At 35.8% G+C, this 16,923-nt stretch overlaps 1 protein-coding gene across 2 annotated transcripts in view; it reads right to left on the minus strand.

Annotated features, from left to right (window-relative positions):
- LOC150089470 (cilia- and flagella-associated protein 100-like) overlaps nt 1–16,923 on the minus strand; it is a 310,734-nt gene that overhangs the window by 113,849 nt on the left and 179,962 nt on the right. The gene's annotated exons all lie outside the window — the stretch shown is intronic.

A 16,923-nucleotide genomic window follows, 5' to 3' on the forward strand; every position in this document is an offset into this window, starting at 1 on the left:
TACAAAACAAATTGCAAAAAAATCGTTGAGATTTTTCAAATGGAGAAAATATTATTTGAAAATGAAATTATATTACATTGCAACACGATATCTTCCTAAAAGCCAGATCATCAGAAGAAGACTTTTGAAAATATGTTTGCTGAGAAAAGTATCCAATTGTAAAAAAATGCAGTGAACTTTTAAATTCCTATTTTGGTTCCAAATATCTATGTGAATCGGCCTTTTCGTATTTGAAACAAACAAAGACGAAGAATCACTCTACTCTTACAGACTTGCATACAGAAGATTTTTTACGGTTGGCCTTATCACGGTATATCCCCGATTTTGAAAGCTTGGCAGATGACATGTAGACACAAACTTTGCATAAATTAAAATTTTAAATACATGTGAATTTAAAATAAGAATTCTGAATAGTATTTAATTTTAAAATTTATAAACAACATTTTTCAATATGTGTTCATTAACCATGCGCAATGAAATTCTTGAGATGGTAGATCGCGGCACATTTTGAAGAAAAAAAGTAGATCGCATCACAAATTAAGTTGGCCACCCCTGATATACAGGAATTTTGCCATCAGGGACAAGGAGGGTGATTATCCCCTTGTATACAGCAATGGTTAGACCACATCTTAAACCCTATATACAGGTCTGGAAGTCTCATTTTAAGAATTTTGTGGATTTGTTGGAATAAGATTAGCCAGGGTCATGAAACAATACCTTTAACTTATGTATAAAAAAGATCAGTTACAGAAATTGCAGTGCTTGGAAACTACACACCTGTGAGGAGGCTTGATTGAAGCCTTTAAACGAACTGAGTAAAGTAAATACTGATGGCATCCTTACTCTTTCTCAGATGACATACATAAAGAACATAAATTTAAATTGGAAAAAGAATGGTTGCTGAACAGCTGTGTGAAAATTTGCTTTCAGTTACAAAATCATTGTTGGAAAGGAACTTCCATCTGGTGTTGTGGAAAGATTAGGCAAATTATTAGAGGAATTAACAGAAGTGGGGTTTTTTTTTTGCTGATGATATGTAAACATGGTTCTTGCATCATTTGCCACTACTGTTACTAATAAAAATGATCGCTGCTTACTATTAAGGATGTATAAAAGTAAAACACAATAAATTGATTTGAGAACAAATGATCTAGAATTTATTAAAGAAATCTGGTGAACCAGCTTAAATTCACCTCTGTACTAATATTCTTCTGTTTTATTCACTTGAGTTTTATTATTTTAAAGTATAGAAATTGTAATTTGGATGTTAAATAAATTTAGAAAATAATTAAAAATTGCTGAAGTTGAAATTAGGAATTATAATTAAGAAACGTTTAACAAAAACAAAACAGTTACAGCAAATTAATGCTGTTAATAGGGTGATAGATAAGGCAAGGTGCTATCTGCTCCTATAACCTAATTAATTTATTTTTATTTCAAAATGAAATAAAAATAAAAACATAAATAAGAGAAAAGAAGGGAAAGACTAAAAACTTCACCTTCAGAGAAGCAAATACATAGCTCCTTGCCCATAGAGGAGCTTTAGTCTTTCCAATCTCTTCTGTTACGTTTTTATTTTTATTTCGTTTTGAAACAGAAGTAATTAGTTTTATAGGAGTAGAATAGCAGCTTGCCTTATCTATAACCCTAATAACAGCATTAATTTGTAACTGTTTTGTGGTTCAAGTGTGTAAGCATGGTTCTTGCATCATTTGCCACTACTGTTACTAATAAACATGATGGCTGCTTACTACCAAGGATGTATAAAAGTAAAACATCATAAATTGATTTGAGAACAAATGATCTAGAATTCATTAAAGAAATCTGGTGAACCAGCTTAAATTCACCTCTGTATTAATATTCTTCTTTAATATTTATTATTATTAATATTTATGTGATGTGATATGAAATGACAATTCAAAAATGGAATCAAATATTAATTCCCTTGCACAGAAAAGAGAGACCAAATTTCATATTTTAATAAGGTAACTTTGGGGAAATTGAAATTTACATAAATTTATTATTTTTATTGTACTATTCAGTTTTGTGCTGATTATGGCAGAGATGTTTGAATTCTAATTCCTAATTTTAAAAAGGAAAAATTTGTGGAAAAATTCTCAATTTGTGGAAAATCCTTACTTGATGCAAAATACTGGATGACAACTTTGAAATCAGTGTAGCAAACTTAGGAAAGGCAACATAGACTAGAAACCCTATTCTAGAAGTTTCAATTTAGAGATCTGTATAACTACACCATCATGTAATTACTAGTGGACAAAAACTCTGCATTTTGAGTTTACATCATATAATTACAGAAGCAGAAATAATGAGACAATAACAAATAGAGAGATTAGGAATGCAATTTTATTAACTGCACATAAAAAACAAACATGTTGACAATCCAATGTTATATTCTGCATTAATACACTCCTACTTATGCCCATTCTATTTTCTATTATTATATCAAGTTTGTCACTAAGCTTTAATGTTCTTAATTATCCTTCTTTTTTTCTCTATATGAGGTTTATTAATTTTAGGAGCCAAGTGAGTGGTTTTTAATTTAAAATAAATGTAGAACAGCGGTATAATTCATGATATACCCCCAGGGGCTCACATCTGGTGAGTATGGGCTTGGCACACCCAGAGTCCTGAGCTGGATATCATTATTTTTCTCTTTCTTGGTGATTTCCTTCTACTTCTCTCTCTCTCTCTCTCTCTCTCTCTCTCTCTTAGGGTAACTTGGAAATTTTTTTGGCTGTTGAAGCATAAGCCTCAGGCTTCCTTGCACTATGTGGCTAGTAATAATAATATCAGTACAGTTCACTTTCAAAATGGCGAATTTAACAAATAAAGTAATCGCGTGACTTGCCATTTTCTTTTTTAGACTTATGCCCATATATACAGCTGCATTGATTTTCAGAACTTACATTGCACATTATAGCAGGATCTGCTGCAATCTAATGCTGATTTTCACTCATACTTGCTAATTCTCACATAAAGCAATTCAGAAACTTATAATGTAGCTGTGTATTAAGAACAAAAAAAATTGTGTTCACAGTCATAGTAGTTGTTTATTTTTTTTAAGAAAACATAAAAAAAATGTTTTTTTGGTAATTATATGCATAATTTTTCCACTCATCTATCACTTTCCTAAAATGGTAACTTTCGAATAAGAGTTGCTCAGCTTTAGGGGAAGGGGGTCCACAGCCACCAAACTGAAATGTAGTTTAAAGCTACTGACTCATTCTTTAGAATTTCCTTGAATTTTACTAAGGAGTATAGCAGAATGAGAAATTTTTTTATATTAAAAAATACAGAAGCATTTTCCCTACACCTGTTCTGAGATTTTAATTAAATGTCAAAATGTTATAATTACTTTAATGACTTTCTAAATAAAGAAACTGAACACACTGCTGTAGGAAAGGGAAAAATTGAAATGGGGGAATATTTGAATACTATCTCTCTATTACTGAGGTGGAAAAAGGTCATGGAAAATATTAAGTATGGTGAGGCACCAGACATAAATGAAATTATATACCTGAAATGCTGAAAGGAAAATGGTGCCACATTCGTTACATCATATTTTCCAGAACTCATTTTCTGTTTTCCCAAAAGACAACTGTTTGTTTGTTATTTGGATTTTAGGAGCATTATCAACTAGAGAAGTTTGCATACTTTGTAATGAATAATGTTACCACTCTTGTTCGTCGGCCCCTCGGTACTCTTCTAGCACTCATGGGCTCTAGGGTGTGGTTGTAACAGATATAGCCAGACTAGGCGTAACTCATATTGCTCCGGCCATATTGCTCCGGTGATATGCGGTGGTCATTCCCTGACCTTTCTGCATCCTCGGTATTTGGTGGTCACGGGCTCGAACCCCGGTCTGATCAAGAAGCGTGTGCTATGCACTGCTGCTACTGCCCACCTGGCTACGGAGGCACCCAAAAGACAACTTCCAGAAGACTGGAGCAAGGCATTTGTACCAATATACAAAAGAATAAATAAAGGTGAATGTGGAAATTACAGAGGAATTTCATTCCTTAGTGTATACGATAAATTCTATGCAAATATCTTAGAGAATGGGGTAGAAGTATTACTGAATATGATCTTGGGGAAGAAGAGTCAGGTTTTAATTCAAACAGTGGTGTCAAATATCCACACTGACACAAATTACAGATAAACCATGGGAATATAACAATAACCTGTATTTAGGATTTGTTGAGCTTGAAAAAAATCATATGATAGAGCCAAAAATCTGCAATTTCAAATTTAAAAAAAAACAAAACATAATGCCAATGAAAATCTTTTAAGGGGAATAAAAAATTTATATAAAATGGTAAATTGCAATAAAAAAGCACTGGAAAATGGTTCCAGGTTAAACTTAGACAATTTGGAGTTAAACAGGGCTGAACTTCATCACCACTTCTTTTTATAATTTTCATGCACCATTTAGTACAAGAATATAAAAGACTGATAAATTTTAGCATGGGAAATCTAAAAATCGAATCATTATCAGTACGGCAGCTACCATTTTTCGGGCCCGGAGGTAAAGAACATGTTTAGGCCCCTACTTAATTAATGAAAATTTCAAAAATAGAAGACAGCCAAAGACGCCGGGCCCCTAAAGGGCCCGGGTCCGGAGACAATTGCCTTGCCTGCCTATATGGTAGCTATGCCACTGATCATTATTAAATGTCAATGATATTGTGCATTAAATACTGGCCTAAAACATCACCAAGAATCTTTGAATAAAACAGATACAGGTTGTAGATTTGGCAAAAAATTAGTTATGAAAGTTGGGAAGGACAAGTAAAATTTATATCGTAAGTTAAATAACAAAAACTGGAACAAGTATGAAAGGGAGAAAGAGGGGCGATAATTAATTTACTTAAAATTTCCTTTAAACCAAAATTAGAGGAATTCCTTTAATTTCCTTTAAAGTTTATAATTTATATATTTAAGAACAGTAATGAAGTTGAAAAATTAAACATTAAAATAAACAACAGGATAAATAAAGCAGGAAGTGTAGAAAACCAATTAAATTAATTTTGTGAAAAAGAGAAATTATCCAAAAGACAAAATTAACTATTAATAACAGTTTTAAAGCCTATTTTAATGCATTCAACATTGCAATGCATGTATAGCAATAAGTGAGTCTATTTTGACAAAATTTATCCGTTCTGATGGGAGGTTTTTTTATTTTCAATGTATTTGACCCTAAAATGAAATTTAGTGCGATTATATGCTTAAGCATGAAATTACATCAGCTTAAGTATTAATTACAATGACCATAGGGTATGTTACTCAGCCAGAGAAACCACCATTGATGTAATGGATACTATGATTCACTGGCTTTCATGCAGAGTTGATGTTTAAATGTTTGAATCATGATAAGTTCTCTCACACTGTTCATAAAGTAAAAGCATATTAGAGAAGTTTGCATACTTTGTAATGAATAATGTTACCACTCTTGTTCGTCGGCCCCTCGGTACTCTTCTAGCACTCATGGGCTCTAGGGTGTGGTTGTAACAGATATAGCCAGACTAGGCGTAACTCATATTTTGTTCTTAGTGTGGTTAGGACTTTTGCTTTAGGATATCTTATCCTAGCTTAACATATTCATCTATTGGTATTGTCTGGTACCAACTTTCGTTCTGCTATATCTGCTATTATCGTCTAATGGTCTTTATAGAACAAAGTCTCGTATACCCTCAGAATAAAGGGGAAGAAGTTTACTTCCCCTCTCCATCCCGCAGTTTGGACTTTCGCGTTGTGTTGATCATCGAGTAATTATGTGGATAATTAACTCGACGCCGCAGTTAACTTCTAATCATACTTTAACACTTAGCTCTACTACTTTAGTGATTGAATTTGAGGTTTTGGCAGAGAAAAAGAAACTTCTATAATACAAAACATAACAGAGTTTAATACAAGAAAGAACTTACATAATTCACTCTTTCCATTAATATAGGTATATTATGAATATTATGATATTTCATGTTTATCAAAATAGTCCAGCAATTATAAGATCAAGCTTTAAGATTTAAGATACACAAGTTTAATGAAACTAGAAAGAAACCATCTTTTGACATTATGCTTACCAACGTTTCATACTATACCATTTTGACTCACCAGCTTAAGATGTTGCCTGGGCTTGGTTAGCTGGCGAACCTCGATTTTCCGTTACTTCGGAGGCTCTGGGCATTGCCTTAACAGACGCTGATGGCTTCTTCTTTGGCTCTCGGTAGCTGATTTTTCTGCCAACAATCTCAATGGCTCGACGCTTCTCAATGATTGGATCTTCAAAGATTAGCTTGGCTCTCTCTCTCTCTCTCTGCTTACAAGGACCCGGTCTTATATCCCAAGCCGCCGCGCATGTTGTTTATGCAAAACTGCTCTCCCATTGGAGAACCTCAAGTCTTAAGATGCTCGGACTGTACGTCATGGAAAAAAACATAGTTAAAAGGGTGACTCTCATCCGCTCATCATGCTACTTAATGAATGTTCCAATAACACGTGTAGCCATTCTTCGATCTCCTTATTAGGTCATTGTGGTGCTGTAGCTCTTGAGTTTACGATGAGTTTACGTGGGCTGGGAGAAATCTTGGATATCCGTTCACACGGGTATCTCTCTTTCATACCCCCTCCCCCCCTTTTGACCTAATTTACATAGCGAAGTGAACAAATCCATCCGGTGTTTACAGAAATCTTCTACTTTACACTTGTGAGTGGCTAACCGATATAGCTGTTGCTGGCTAACAACTGTAGGCCTTTTAACACGTATCTATTACACAGTTATAGCGACAAATTTTGCCATTTTCTTTAGAGATAACTATGCTTTTGGTTAAGGATGTTTGCTTTACTTTATACCTTTTATTTGGTACTCAATATTACTATTAAATTGAAGTTTTGAAAAAAAGATTTAGGTAGTAGGGGTATGGAAAATTAAGTCGCTAACTTTACCATAAGTTTAAAAATAAAGAAAAAGGGCAGAATTAGTGCTATAACATCTTCTTCTACTCCCCCTTTCAGAATTGAGACAGGGATTCAACAAAAAATCACATTTCTCAATTCTGAACAACAAGACAAATCCCTCCTAACAAAATGGTTTCTTTCTTTACAACTGAATCACTCTATTATTATCATCAGTATGACCTTAAATGATGCTGGTACTTGGCTATGAATGCTAAATAACAACTTATAATGTGGATACTAAATAATAACACAAATTAATACCAGAAATTAATAACACATATTAATATATGAAAATAATATTGAAAATAATATCATATTTATGACATAACCAATAATGGTAACATTGATCTTCCTTCTGGGTATCATCAGTTGATGACCCTTACACATTATCGTGCACACTGTAAACAAGATGTATCACTTCTTTTCTTATCTTCATTATGTCTTCTCAAGTGTTCATATTACACACACTATATAGTTTGTCCAAACGAAAACATTAACAATATTCTGTTGGTCCACTGGGCTGTAGTATCTTTCTTTGTCTTTACGATTCACACACTACTTTCTCATTTTTTCTCAAAGCATAATGCATTGATCATGTAACAAAATAAACAAGAGTTAGTATATATTCTCTTCAGGGTACGTTATAAGTATTTATTAAACGGTTAATATGCAACTACAAATAACACTGAACAAAAGTACAAAAGTAACAATCAAATTATTTTCCAAGAGATTAATCTTTCATAACCGTTAGTATTTCTATAATCATTTCACAATTACAAGTAATTCATTCTAACAAAACTATAATTATTAATAGGAGTATTTCTAATCTGTCTAAAGTCTTAAATGTCCTAATTCACTTGAATGTTTCTTCTTTTCCGCGGGACGATGAATTCCTGCACACACAGTTTGTGGTTTCATTATGACCGAAGTTGAAGGCTGCACATCACATCCGATGAAAAACATTTGCTTTTTAGTGTTACTAGCTTTGAAAAACTGCATAAGATAGTTTGGAGCACTAATCCGTTTTATGGAACTCTCGATATGGGTCATACTTTTGAAGTTCTCTCTTTTTTTTTTTTTGAAGGAGCTGAAGAAAAATAGCTCGTATAAATGAATAAGATGCTGGTACGCCAAGTAAGGAGAATACATCGTGGTTGTTGACGAAGTGGCAACATTTACCTCTGTGACACTAACTTTTCCCAAATCACCATGGGAAAGAGAAAAACTCTTCTTTTTCTTTACTCTAGGCTAGTTATGCTTTCACCATCAATGTCATTTCCTCTATAATATACTTGATAGGAATATGTTTGATTTGGGACTCCGGTGTTGACTTTTCTACACTTGCACAATTTCCACAGCACAGCTCTTAACGCCATTGCGACCAACACTACGGCTGGAATTCCTAAAGTGAAGTATAATGCTTCTCGAGACCAATTTCGTTCTAAATGAACAATTAACTTCAATTGTCTCCACTGATTCCACACATGACATTCATAAAACCCAAATTGTCCAGCTTGAACTGACTTGATCCTAAGAGTACTGGTTACTTCTCATTGACTCCATACTTCCACATGGATTGTCAACAGCTCATTTGTCATGGAGCTTTTCCAGGTGACATTATCCAGGGGTGGAACATGTTTAAAAAAACATTGTAGTTGAGCGTTGTCTCCTAAACTTGCTAGACGTGTTTTACAGTTTCCTTCGGGTGGACCTTTCACATAGACCAATGCTTCATCTTTCACTAACAGATAATCTGGAATTTCCACTGTACAAGTGTAACGACCTGACGTTTGACATGACATCTTAGGAATCGTTAAGGTGGAAATGATACTGCTCTGAATAACCTTATCTTCAAAATACCATTTCACCACTGGGAGTGGATTTCCTCTAACCTCACACTGTAGCAAAACTGGATTCCCTTTGGTAGTGGCAACATCATTTAATTTTGTTAACAAGATAGGGCCATATGACACAGTCATTACGAAGGAAGCTTAGCCGATCCTAGTTCATTCCGAACTAAGCAGGTGAAATTATCGTTATGGTTTGTTCTCAAAACACTTTTAATTACCAGAGTTACGTTTCCCTCTTTTATTAGCTATTCTCCATTTTTAAACCATTGATAAATGAAAACATCTGGATTTGCTGTAGCTTTGCATTTTAATCTAAACCGATCATATTCACGTGTGACTTTCGAGGTTACTTTCATAGTGACCCTTGGCTTATACTTCACAATAATTGTTATTGAGATCATCATAGGGTGAGAATAGGTTACATGATTAGCGACACAGATAAATGCTTTCTTATCATATCCTGGTGATAAAGTGGTTATTCATTTCAAATACGTGTTCACTCCTATTTTGTCTGACCATAACTCTTGGCTGGACTGTACTGATCCTTTGATAGCAGAGCGATCAAAATGAATCCATCTCAAGAGAGCGGGGGATTTTCCTGCTAAAGATTTACATGCAAGAGTGGCTTGAACTCCTTCGTTTCCGCTAAGAATTGAACCTTCTCCGATCAGAGGTGGTAGAGGTGTACCATAAATTGTTAGAATAGCTGTACTGGATCGGAATTGATGTTCATCCTTAGTTTGTACATGGCAAAATATTTAAATTTGTCCGCCAACTGCAACTGGGTGATTTGCAATGCAAAATCGTTCTCCTTAGGTGATCCGATGACTTTATAATCAGGAAGACCTCGTGGTCTGTAATAACTGTCTAAGCTCTTTTCGTTGAAAAACCATTTTACAGTGGCTGTGAGATTTGGAACTAGTCTGCATGGGAGGATAATAGTTTGACCAGCAATGGCCTCTCTATCAAGTGGTTGAAGGATAAAGACAGCAGTATGAAAAGTTGTACATCGAACAAGTAGTGTAACTAGTACAAGCGTGGTCTGTGTTGGAGCAATCATACTGATGAATATTCTAATATGAATTTCTATCTGCCAATTTTATTCTTCTGCCTATAGCAAGATAAAATTTTGAAGTGGGAGATAAAAGTGTCTCTCTCTCCTTTCTTTTTTTTTTTTTTTTTTAATCTTCGAAAGCAAGGGATGCATGAAGTTACAGAAAATGATGCCATTAGTATGACTGTCAGGAGCAGTAGCATTAGCATTAGTAGAGGCATTTGATGCAAGAAAGCAAGCTTATGCAGCATCAACCAAAAAAAAAAAATAAATAATAAAATAAAATAAAATAAATAAATAAATAAAAAAAAAAAATAACCACTTCCACTTCACCCCTCTGTTCATTCGAAATACCTGTCCAGCTGAGCCTTAAACTTATTTAGGCTATCAACTTCCACGACAAGGGATGGCAGTCTGTTCCACCAACCAACCACCGCTGGCTAAAGGCAAATTTCCGCACGTCTATCCTACATCTGTCTTTGCTCAATTTGAATTTATGCCCTCTCAGGTGATTATTCCGAGCAAGAGGCAGTATCCCATCAGCATTGAGCATACTCAAACCACTCAAGGCTTTATACACCTCTATCAGATCACCTCGCTGGTGCCTAGTCCCCAGACACTGTAATTTGCAAAACTTAAGCCTTTCTTCATAAGAGCACGCCTTTGTTCCATTCACTACTCTTGTTGCCCTTCTCTGTACTCGTTCCAGCAGCTCTACATCCTTCTTGAAATGAGGCCTCCAGGCCTATATACAGTACTCTAGGTGTGGTCTGACCATTGCCTTATACAAGGGAATAATCACCTCCTTATCCCTGCTAGAAAAATTCCTATATATCATTGATAATACACCATGAGCTACTCTTGTAGCCCGTCTGCACTGCTCAGAGAACTTCATATCTGCCTGCACAACCACCCCCAGGTCCTTTTCATTCTCTACCACTGTCAGTGTAGTACCACAGAGTTGATACGTTGCTCTGGGGTTGCTGTTTCCCATATGTAGTACTTTACATTTGCCAATGTTAAACTTCATTTGCCACCTCTCAGCCCATCTGCTCAACCTTTCCAGATCCTGTTGCAGCAGCATAGTGTCAGTAGTGTCCTTGACAACCCTGCCAACCTTCGAATCATCTGCAAACTTGGACATTAAGCATGATATACCATCATCAATATCATTTATAAATATAGAAAACAATAATGAACCCAATACTGATCCCTGAGGGACTCCACTAATAATATTAGTCCACGATGAGCAGTGTCCATTGATTACCACTCTCTGTCTTCTGCCCCTCAACCACCCCTTTATCCACAGCAGCAATTTGCCTCCAATGCCACACTGCTCCAATTTGTGCAGCAGTCTTCCATGTGCAACAGTATCAAAAGCCTTTCTAAGATCCAAGTATATAATATCAAGGTTATTCCCTGCATCCAGTTCTTTTGTGACTGCATCATAGTATTCAATCAAATTGGTCAGGCAAGACTTCCCCTTAATAAAACCATGCTGTGTCCGAGCTGTAACTGAAGTCTTGTCTAAATGATCCTGCAGTGCTTCTTTAACCAGTGCCTCCATTAAATTTCCTGGAACAGAAGTTAAACTCACAGGTCTATAATTACTTGTGTCAGCCTTTGATCCTCCTTTGTGAATTGGGGTCACATTTTCACATCTCCAGTGTATGAGTACCTCCCCTGAGTCCAAAGAAGCTCTCATAATTATGGCTAAGGGTTTGCTTACTTCCTTTGCTGCCTCCTTTAATATAACTGGATAGATCCCATCCACCCCGGGTGCCTTTCTTGTGTTTATCTTCAACAATTTCTCCTCCACTTTCCACTCAGATATTACAAGATTCTCTAGTTTACTGCCAGAGTTGAATACACCTCTGGCATTCCCCTCGCTGAATAACTCCTCATGTGTGAATGTCGATGCAAAATATTCATTTAGTTTGTTAGCTACCTGAGCAGGATCATCAACAGTTGACCCATCGATATCAAGTGGACCAATCTGATTCATCCCCTTCCTTCTAGAGTTTACATAAGTAAAGAACTCTTTGCTGTTTTTCTTTGCATCCCTTGCCAAAGATTTCTCGTAATCTGCCTTCGCCTGCCTAACCTCATTTGTAACTTGGTTACAGATCAACTTGTGTCTATCATAGGCCTCTGTGTCACGTGTTAATTTGTATGTATCCCATGCATTTTTCTTCTCTGCCATATGTCTCATTAGTTCATCTGACATCCATTTATGCCTAAACCTTGAACAATATTTCTTGGTTGGTATGTAAAGCCTAGTAGCTTCCAAGATAAGTTCTTTGAATGCTTCCCATTTTGAATTTGCTGTTGGTAACATCATCAGTTGGTCCCACTGTATAGAATTTAAATACTCTCTCAGTCCATCGTAGTCGCCTTTACGAAAGCAATAACCCTTCCCTTTACCCCTAATGGTAGTTACCTCTTTGAGTAAATCCCACTTCAGCACACTGAGATCACTGACATCTAGTGGTTCATTTATCTGCAGATTCTTAATGCATGAAGAATCACTACTGATAATCAAATCAAGAGTATTACTCCCTCTAGTAGCCTCCCGAACTGATGATGTAGAAAACAATCATCCAATATATCCACAAAAGCCTTGCTAATGTGTGAATGACCATCCCCCAAATTCCAGTCAATATCTGGGAAATTAAAATCCTCCATTATAAGACTCTCTGATTTACTGGACCACTCTATTTCCCTGTACAGTTTCTTATTATACTCATCAGAGTCATTAGGCCTATAGCACACTCCAACTCTCAATTTTGATTTCCCAATGCTTATGTCACACCAAACTGACTCGACACTGCACTGTCCAGCGATGTTGACTGGCTTCACTTCCTTAGATTTTATGTATTTCTTAACTAATAGTATAACCCCTCCTCCCTTCCTATCCTGTCTATCGTTTCTGTAGACATTGTACTCCCCAAATTCCAGTTCTGCATTCCTTATATCTGTGTGACACCACGTCTCTGAAATCCCAACAATATCTGCCTTTGATGTTTTGAGCAATACCTCAACTTTATCAAATTTATTTACTAAACTCCTAGCATTGGTGTACACGCAAGTATACATGCACCTGTTCTTTTTCTTAGCTACCCTAACACAACCCACGTGTTTACTTGTACCCCAATGATTCCCAGCAGTCTCTGAAATATCCTGCATCTTATTTTCCAGGCTGCTGCTCATTCCAATAGAAGCAGTGCAAGAATCACTTTCACCTCTGCCAGTGGCTACTGTTAATCTATTGGTCCTTGTATCCCCCCAATCTAGCAGTTTTCCGACCCACCTAACACTGCCTCGATAGCATCAGCAAACATTCTTGCACACTTTCTATTTAAGTGTATCCCATCCCTGTAGAAGCAGTCTCTCCTGTTAACAAGTACAGACCAGGCTGAAAAAAATTCTACCCCTTGAGCCTTGCACAATCTTTCCAGGGCCGAATTGATCGACAAGGCTCTCATCATATACTCCCTCCTATCGTGTCTGGGCAGAATTGCAGACACTTTCAAATTCAACCCTAATTCCCGGCTTTTTTTCAACAGTGACCTGTACTTGTTAAGTAATTCCGCCGGTCTCCTACTCTTAATATTATTAGTGCCAACGTGTACAACTTTTGTGCCCTTAAAAGATGATATCCGCTCTACAACGTCATCAACCTTTGCCCCTGGCAGACATACCCTGGTCCTGTTCCAACTATCCTTTTTACAAAGCATGTTTCCCATTTCCCTGACAATAGAGTCACCAACAACTACTAGTACCTTTGGGACCAGCACATTCTGCTTTGGGGGCTGCCGCTGTGTTGCGCGATGACCAAGTGCAAGCTCTGGCATTGGTGTGGGCTGCTGAGAGCTTGATGGGCCCTCACTTTTAATCCTTCGAGGGCATCCACCCTGTCCTTCAAGCTCTCATATAGGCCCATAACAACGCTGAGTTATCGCCTGATTTCCTTACACTCCTTGCATCGCGCACAAACAAAGACATCCCCCATGGCAGTATCATGTCCCGTACCGGACTGCTCCACAAACATCAAGCTAGTAGTGCATTTGAAAAGGCTGTGATTCAGAGGGCAACTGCCCCCCTCAGTTCTCCTCTGAGCCACAGCACTCCGATTAGCTTGAGCCTTTTGCTTTGCTGCTCTGGTTTGAGTCATGATTTCGATTTAATTTGAATAAAATTTCAATTTCAGTACAAAATTAAAACCCTAAACTTGTATCCCAACACAGTTATAACGCTATATTTATGTTTCAGTATGGAGTGTTATCTACGAAATCCCTTTATATAACTTCCGCATCAAGTTAAGTATTAATTATTTATTTTTCTAATTATTTATGTTACGTAACCTAAGTCGTTATATGTATAGTTAAAAGTACAATTTAATTGACAATGAAGTTCAACAAGATTAATAGATTTTACTGATTAATTGACAATATTATGTACTATACTATACTATACTATATTAAGCTTATGCTATCTAGTTCGAGATATTTTGTATCGCGTTACAATGGCGGCAATTTACGAACGGTCAACACGTGAATTTGATACCCTTACCGATACTAAGTAATACCTACAAAATCTCTATCTAAGTTACTTTAAACAAGTATCGTAAATAGGAATATAAAGCTACTCTAGAAAATAAGTTAATATGCCAATTTAAGCTAATAAAACAGAAAATAAATCAGAAAAAACCTCTCTGTTCCAGGAGCGGCAAAAAGCTACATCCGCACAGGCTACTTTCGTTCTCGCTCTCGGTAACCTAAGCCAGGAGGCCAATAGCCTATCAACTGTTGAAACAAGGCCATCCAAGGCGTTTGGCCAGGTGACAAAACCAGAAATTTGAGATAATTGGGAGAAATTTGGATGTATAATTTGTGGAGCAGGGTCTTCTAAACAGAATTTTATTTCTTTACATTCTGATATAGTCCTGCCCGACAAGCATAATTTCTCCTGATGACATTTCACATTTGTTTTAAACTCCACTGTATGTGTAGTGGGTATCTCAAACAACTTGATTGACCTCGTCGCCACTACTATATCCCTGAACGTTACCGTCACTGTTCCCGCAAGACATGTAGACATGGCTTGGAAGGTTAAGACTCCTAGCGTATCACAAGCAAAACATCCCAATGGGGATCTTATTTCCTCAACAAACTTAGGGCACATCGTATGTGTAGCATATTTCTTAATTTTCTTCTAAAAATAAACGTGCTGTTTAGAAAAGATCAAAGCACTAATGGCCACATGTCATCACTTATAGATAAGTCTCTTGCAATGTAACCTAACATAAAGAAAACCATACTATATGAAGCAGACGGCTGTTTAAAGTTTTTTATTTTTATTTTTTATATATCTGCTTAGAAACTGTGTTACAATGTTACAACAATGTGATTTCCAATAGCTCCCTGGTTTCCATATGTGATATTTTTATGATTAACAGATAAACTTCTATTTGAGAGTTATCTGTGAAACTATGAATCTGATTGTATACCATTTTAAATTCTTGTTTTGATATTAAACAGTTTTTTTTTTCTTTTTTTCAAACACGTGGAGAAGATCCTTCATCTTGACCTCAAAATCCGGATATTACCTTTTTCCACTTAAATTCTCTCAGAAAAGTGAGAGAAGTCAACAAAAAGTGACTGGAAGGGACCAGCCGTGCCTTAGACAAACTAATCACTTCTTTTCTCTTCAACATCCAAAAACCTAAAAACTTCTCTTCACTTTGGATCCTCTTTCTTGAATTTAGACATGTAATGAGAGAGAGAAAGCAGAAAGTAGCTAGGGGATTACCGGTCATGCCCTAGGCTAATTCCGTCTTTCCTCTCTTCTAGCTAATTAAAAATGTTTCATGGAAAAAAAAAATACTCGTATTTGTATAATAGTTCTGATATTGCCTCTTTTTTTTTCAGATTCATTACAGTCAGATTTTTTTTTTTTTTTTTTTTAAAGTAGCTTGTGCCTTTGCATATACAATTTATAAGGTTGAGATAGGTTTATATATTTCTGCTTCTATAATATGATGATTTATATAAGATGAACTTGCTAGCAACATAACTTCTTATAAAGCGCTGCTGATTGACCTTACAGAATTTATATACCAGTATATATTATTTAATATACCAGTATATATTATTTAATATACCAGTATATATTATTTAATATATACTGGTATATTATTCTCACCTTAGGTCTCGGCACTAATTTCAAGTAATCTTGTGCTCTGTTTGTGACAATTTTCTCTCTCTTTTTTTTTTTTTTTTTTTTTTGTTTTTGTATATATACCTGAAGTACCCTTTTTCTCTCACAGATTGGTTGGAAATGAAATGCTGGGGTTAGACTACAGTACCACTTGAATGAAGACACTCCGACGCAAAAAAAAAAAAACAAAACCTCTGATACCTATTGCCTGGGACAGTGATGACATTCTCATACAACTGTCTCTTTGAATTTGTTTTTCAACAAAGCTGTTGAAGGGTTTACAATTTCACATTCATAAACACCCTACTTACTTTGCTAACTTCATTGATGGCATGAGTGATTATTCTTCACAAGTGTACTGCAACCCACAGAATTATAATCCTCATTTCTAACATTTACATCAATTGGTCTTGTTTTTCTCTGTCAACAAGGACAGTAAACTATCTGTTAATTTTAAAAGAGAGTACACCATTTTCAAGTTCAAGTTCATGAAAGTTCACAAAATCCAATGCTCAAACTCTTCAAAATATAGAAGGATAGCACATACTTCTTTGACTTAAACCATTGAGCATTACTCTTACAAACCGTTTTCTCTATCTTCTTATATAAGATAAAACTTCCTTTGTTTGGTTTACGCACTGAAGAAAATGTATCACTTACCATAACTTTGCTGCATAATTCTTATACAAAACTGTACTACAGAGAGGAAAAAAATCACTGCTTTTTTTTTTCCTCATTTTAATGCATCTATTAGCCTTACAATCAAATCATATCCATCATTAGCCCAATTTCATTCTGATGTTCCTTCCTGTGTTTGTTCGTTAT

The sequence above is a fragment of the Mastigoproctus giganteus genome, chromosome 2, assembly GCF_048544385.1.
Source record: "Mastigoproctus giganteus isolate SK-2022 chromosome 2, ASM4854438v1, whole genome shotgun sequence".
NCBI classification, from domain to species: domain Eukaryota; kingdom Metazoa; phylum Arthropoda; class Arachnida; order Uropygi; family Thelyphonidae; genus Mastigoproctus; species Mastigoproctus giganteus.